Genomic DNA, 5,846 nt, shown 5'->3' with positions numbered 1-5,846 from the left:
AATTGGGATGGATTCATGACACTTTTATGTGTCGCAAGTGAAGAGGTGTATAGTAGATGAGTCAGCAGTGGTTCTACCAGAGAACGATTAGGTGGATACGAGCCTGTGTTATGTCGAGAGGCCAGTGGCCGTCGGAGATCGGAAGATCAAGGTTCTGAGGAACAAGGAGGTACCTCTGGTATTGGTTCAGTAACGGCCTCGGGAGAGATCGGTAGTGTCTAGGGAAGCCGAAACGTGAGATGCGGGAGCAGCAGCCAGAACTATTTTCAGAGTGAGACTTCGAGGGCGAAGTCTAGTTCTAGTGGGGGAGAATTGTAACAGCCCAAAATCTCAAGTATTGTTAAATTGCCTTTTGGGGTGTTTTAAAGGGGAGACTCGGCGAGTTGGAGCCAGACTCGCCGAGTAGGGTCGCAGATTTGGTCGCGGGTTCGCGACTGGACTCGACGAGTCCAGGTATGGACTCGGCGAGTCGACGCTGTTCAGCGGAAACCCTAGCCGTTTCGTATTGGGTCGTATAAAAGGGTTGTTATGTCATCATTGTTCGCCTTTTGGCCGACTGAGAAGGATCCTAAACCGGTTGTGGGCATCCAGAACAAGGATTGAAGATCATTGGTGAATTGAGGAAGTTATTGTTCAAGAAGGAGAAGGTTTTGGCTAATGGGACAGCAAGGGAATCACGTTTTGAGTCTTGGGGACACTGAGAGTGCATGATTCAGGTAACTTTTCGGACTATTTTCTGCTAAGTGAATGTGTGCACGGATTTAGGGTTTGTGAAACCCATTTGGAGATTAGATTGATTGTTGTGTTGTTATTCAATGTTTATAACCTTGTATTAGGACCCTTAGAGGTCCAGAGGGTCCCATGTTTGTATATTCGGGAATATATGTATCTCAGGAAGCAGTTCGATCGACTGCATGGCGTGGACTCGCCGAGTCGGATGATCAGACTCGGCGAGTAGCTTGAAGGTTCACTGGGACTCGCCGAGTTGGTTCTTCAGACTCGGCGAGTAGAGTCGGGGTGGCCCCGCGATTCTTCCAGGAGTAACTCGTCGAGTCAAAGAGGATACTCGACGAGTAGAAGGGGACTCGTAGAGGATTGAAGGACGACCAGACTCGCCGAGTCGCCAGGGAACTCGCCGAGTCCAGTCGAGCTGACAACGGGCTGTTGACCAGAGTTGACCGGTGTGATTTCTTAGGGTCAGTTAACATGGAAGATAGAAGTATTACTAAGGGATATATGGTGTTACAGGGAGCTTGTAGCTCGGAGGATCAAGTGCAAGGGATTTCAGGAGTTGCTATCTTCCAGTGTCCGCGAGGTGAGTCTTCTCACTATACTTCACCCGGAAGGGTTTGATTGGGTGACCGGAAGGTCAAGTATGTTATGTGTTATGTTTATATGCTATAAATGGAAAGTTAGCTGCTACGCGTGATATACATGTTTATATACGGGCCGGAAGGCAGGTTGATATATGATATATATGCTTTATGTGTTAGAGTAGGTTACGGGCCGGAAGGCAGGTTGATATATGATATATATGCTTTATGTGTTAGAGTAGGTTACGGGCCGGAAGGCAGGTTGATATATGATATATGTGCTTTATGTGTTAGAGTATTTGTATTATGTGTTATATATGTGTATGGGCCGGAAGGCAATTATCTTATGGGCCGGAAGGCAATTATCTTATGGGCCGGAAGGCAAATATCGTATGGGCCGGAAGGCGATTATCTCATGGGCCGGAAGGCATTGTACAGTTGACCAGAAGGTCAGGGCCTGGAAAGGCGTATGTGCGTAAGGTATATTGGGGAACTCACTAAGCTTCGTGCTTACGTTGTTAATGTTATGTCGTTTCAGGTTCTTGCAGTAACGCGGAATGGCAACGGTTCGATTGTACACACAGAAGAAAGAGTGGTGTTTTGGAGGATCCTGGTTTTCTATTTAACTGAAAATGAAACTACGTTTGTAAAACTATTAGGAATGACGTTTTAAACAAGTGTATTAATATTAAATTGTTTATTTAAGTAAAAATTTTGTTTTTGGAAATCACGGTGTTACAAATTGGTATCAGAGCCTTGGTTTGAGGGATTCGGACGCACCTACGGGTAAATCTGGACTCAAACTGAGGAGGTAAGAAAAAGTTTTTCAAATAAATGGTTTCCTAAAAGTGAATAAGAGTTCAAGGAGAAAGCAAGAAAGAGCAGTGTGTATAATCAGCCAGAGCCAAACGGTGATTTCCCAAAATACTCTTACTTTTGTATTATGAAATATCTATTATGCACTTTATGAGACATTATTGCATGCTAGAGACAGGCTAGGTATTTCACACCTTAGGACTAGAGTGGCCTAATTTGTGATGCCTTAGTCTAGGGTTGTTGTTATATGTGCGTTATGCTTTTGTGTGTATGTGATGAGTGAGGGTATCTAGTTAGAACGCACGAGGGGTAGAGCTACAGAGTACAGCGGTACTTCGGAGGATGAGCCGAGAAGGTGGAGCTATCACAGCTAAGGAGTCCTATGTATGCTTCGATGCTCGAATGCTGCTTGCTTCGTGCTTTGTGGAGTTCTCGATGATGGGAGACAGCTACTAAGTGAGTATGACGATACTCAGGAGGTAGATGTTTGGCATCATCAGGAACTCTTCAGCAGCTGATAGCAAAGAAGTGGGAGGACGGCGGAATGGGCTAGAGATTAGACCTAGCCAAGATGGGTGCGCGGGTAGAGTAGAGGATTTCGCTGGGGAGCGAGCATGCAAGATGGGATTGGTGAAAGAAAGCAGGTCGATCAGCTATTTAGGAACTCTGGGATGGTCCGTGTGGAAAGTATGGGTAGATGTGGCAGGTAGTATGGGCCCGTACTACTGAAAGCAGAGGACCCATACTTGATACAGGGAGCATCCTAAAGGTCCTAAGGAACAGATTGAGGGGTGATGTTATGGTTCGGATACCATACATCGGAGCGGATACAGAGTGATGTTATGGTCCGGGCGCCATACATCGGAACAGATTGAGATAGATGTTGTGGTCCGAGTGCCATACGTTGGAGCAGATTGGGGAGTGGTGCTATGGTTCAGGTACCATACACCGAAGCATGTTGAGGAGGGATGTCATGGGATGAGTATCATGGTTCGTAGTGGATGATGTTGTGGCTATCTTGTTATCCGGTTATGACCGATGAGGTAGAGATTGGACGCTATGGGTTTCAAGCCTGTAGACCATGATTGAGTACGGAGAGGCGTTCCTCGAGGGGAAAAGCGAGTGCCTATCAGAGTATTTTGGTAAGAGTCAAGACAGGGGAAAATTTCAGTTGAGTTGAGCAATCAGACGACAGAGGAGAGGTCACCTTTTGGGTGAGTAGTGTCATTTATGCTCGTGTGCAAGACGCGAGAGGTCGGGTGTTTCAGTTCCGGATTTGGGAGTACACCCTGCAGGTAGTTATCGATAATGACTTTCCTCAGAGCATCAGGTAGCGGGTGTACCGCGAGACAGAGATTTACCGTGAACAGACAGTCAGTTGGGGCTGAGGTAGCCGAGAACCACACCACACCTAATTGAGAATAATAGGTTGGGTTATAGTGGTAGCAGTGAAGAGTTCAGACGAGTTTTGCAGTGCGGAGAGTTGTCGTCTATGTTGAGAGTAAGTCCCTGTTCTTGGGACAAATCCGGCGTTGGATACGGATTGATGAGTTGAGATGAGAGGAACGATGATGCTGCGGTGCATTCTTCTGGCCAGATATGTTATCAAGCAGTGCAGGTGTTTAGTATTAGATCAGTATGGGATTTGGAACGATTAGAGGCAGCCGTGATGAGAAGTTCTTGAAGAATTAGCTAAAGGTTCAGAGTATAGGGGATTGATTGATTCCATAAGGGGAGGGACTATCGGGTGTTGCACAGCACTTTTCTGGAGCAGATACGATTTCGCTGGTGAAGGATAGTCGTGGGTTGATTGTATACTAATTGGTGTTGGTTTGAACCCTAGTGGGGGAGAACCGGGTGCAGTATGTAAGAAAGCAAGAATTGTCAGGAGTAGTAATAAATGGAGTGTAGAGATGCAGTAGGAAAGCATGAGACCAAAGGTGTCGTCGAACGAGTGAAAAGGGGTTACATCGGAGCTTGCGGGTCCGGTGGTGTATGCCGCAAGTGCGGAAAGGAGGGGCACTGTGCACGGGATTGTTGGCAGTCAGTGCCAATTCGGGACTTGAGGAGGACAGGATGGAGCGGAGCCCCAGAGGGCTCAGGGTCGTGTTTATCTGCGTACGACAAAGGGAGATGGGGCAGTGACGGAGACAGCTGCGGGTATGATGCTTTCATGATGTCTTGATTGTCTTGCATTGATTTTGGCGTATTGTTGTACTGGTATCTTGTATGGATTTCGATGCGGTATTCGTTGTTTCGCGGGTCTGGCATGGTTATGGATTGGTGCTTCGGGTTTTCGCTTTGGCATTCGTTGCTCCCTGATGGTTGAGTATGGTTATAATTGGTGCTTTAGTGTCAGGAGTCTTGTGCGGTTTTCGATGTGGTGTTCATCCTTTGGGCAGATCGTGGGTTTGGTTATGGGTTATTGCCGCGGATTCCTTTGGTTATCGTCCGTGGGGGTTGTTAGGGGAGATGCGGCACTGGGTTGATTGTCGGGTAGCATCTACAGTCGTGGAGTGGATGATTGAAGGACTAGATTCTGGTGAGGGGGTTGATCAGGGAGGATGTGTGTTTGCTGAGGGCTACTTGTGCTTGTGGGAAGCAGTCAGTGTGTAATTGTTCTCTTTGTACAGGATTGTCCTGTAAGGTCGTTAATGACGATCGGTGGCAGTTAGCCAGTGCTTCAGTGGGGGGAGAATTAGAAAATTCTCCGGGAGCTCGATGAGTATATGAGGGTGCTTAGCTGCCGGGATTCAGCAGTGTTTGTCAGCGCAGAGTATAGGCCGACGAGAGCGAGTGTCGGGTGTGCGGGGCGGGATACAGACCTAGGGCATTCTATTGTGGAGGCCTGAGAGAAGGTCAGGATCAAGCTTGAGTAAGTGACCGGGGCTATGTGATCAGGGTATTGGTATGTTTAAGATACGTGATGGGTTGTACTGCATTAATCCCACGGGATTATGTTGTGCATGGTTCTAGAGCGGGAACTGGAAGGTTCCAGAGTTAGAACCGAGGGTTCGCAGAGTTGGGTGTACGGACCCACAGGGACATAGCCTCGAGTGGCTAGTATGTGTCATGAGAGTCGGTCCAGTCATGCTGGAGACTCTGTTGGTATTGCTGGATCAGTTTGAGATTGCGGATTGTGAAGGTTGCAGTGTGATGGCATTGGAAGGTCTGGCCCCGGGTTAGTGATCTTGTTTGGCTGAGGCAGTGATCTTGATGAGTGGAGAGAGTGCATGAGATGGAGAGCCCCTGCAATGAGAACCAGAGCATGTGGATAGCGGTTACGCAAAAAGGGTGGTGTCGCTTGGGGCGAGCACCGTGGCACCGGTTGGAGTGGCATTAGGGCCAAGAGGGTTCCTTGGAAAAAGGAAAAGAGGAAGGTGTGTAACTCCGAAGGGGTGCAAGTTCACGAAAGTGAAAGCTGCAGAGCAGAATTATGGTTAGAGTATTTCAGGTATGGTTTCGAGCATCGTATTTGCGGCAGTGAAGTAGGAACCATCTGGGTCGGGATAGTGGTCACGGGGAGAAAAGTCAGTGGAATAGTTGGATCGCGGTAGGGGTGACTGTTGGGGGCTCAGAGGTGGAGCCAAAAGTTGACTTGGTACTTAGCCTTGAAGAGGAATATGGAAGAAGGAGCTTATTATGATGACATCTGAGGACACTTTAGAGAGGGCGAACGATGCGGACGTTCGAAGACATGTTTCGGGCATGTGTATT

This window comes from Lactuca serriola, chromosome 4, assembly GCF_051521515.1.
Source record: "Lactuca serriola cultivar US96UC23 chromosome 4, Lser_US96UC23_V15, whole genome shotgun sequence".
NCBI lineage: Eukaryota > Viridiplantae > Streptophyta > Magnoliopsida > Asterales > Asteraceae > Lactuca > Lactuca serriola.
Note: the sequence above shows the minus strand (reverse complement) of the source record.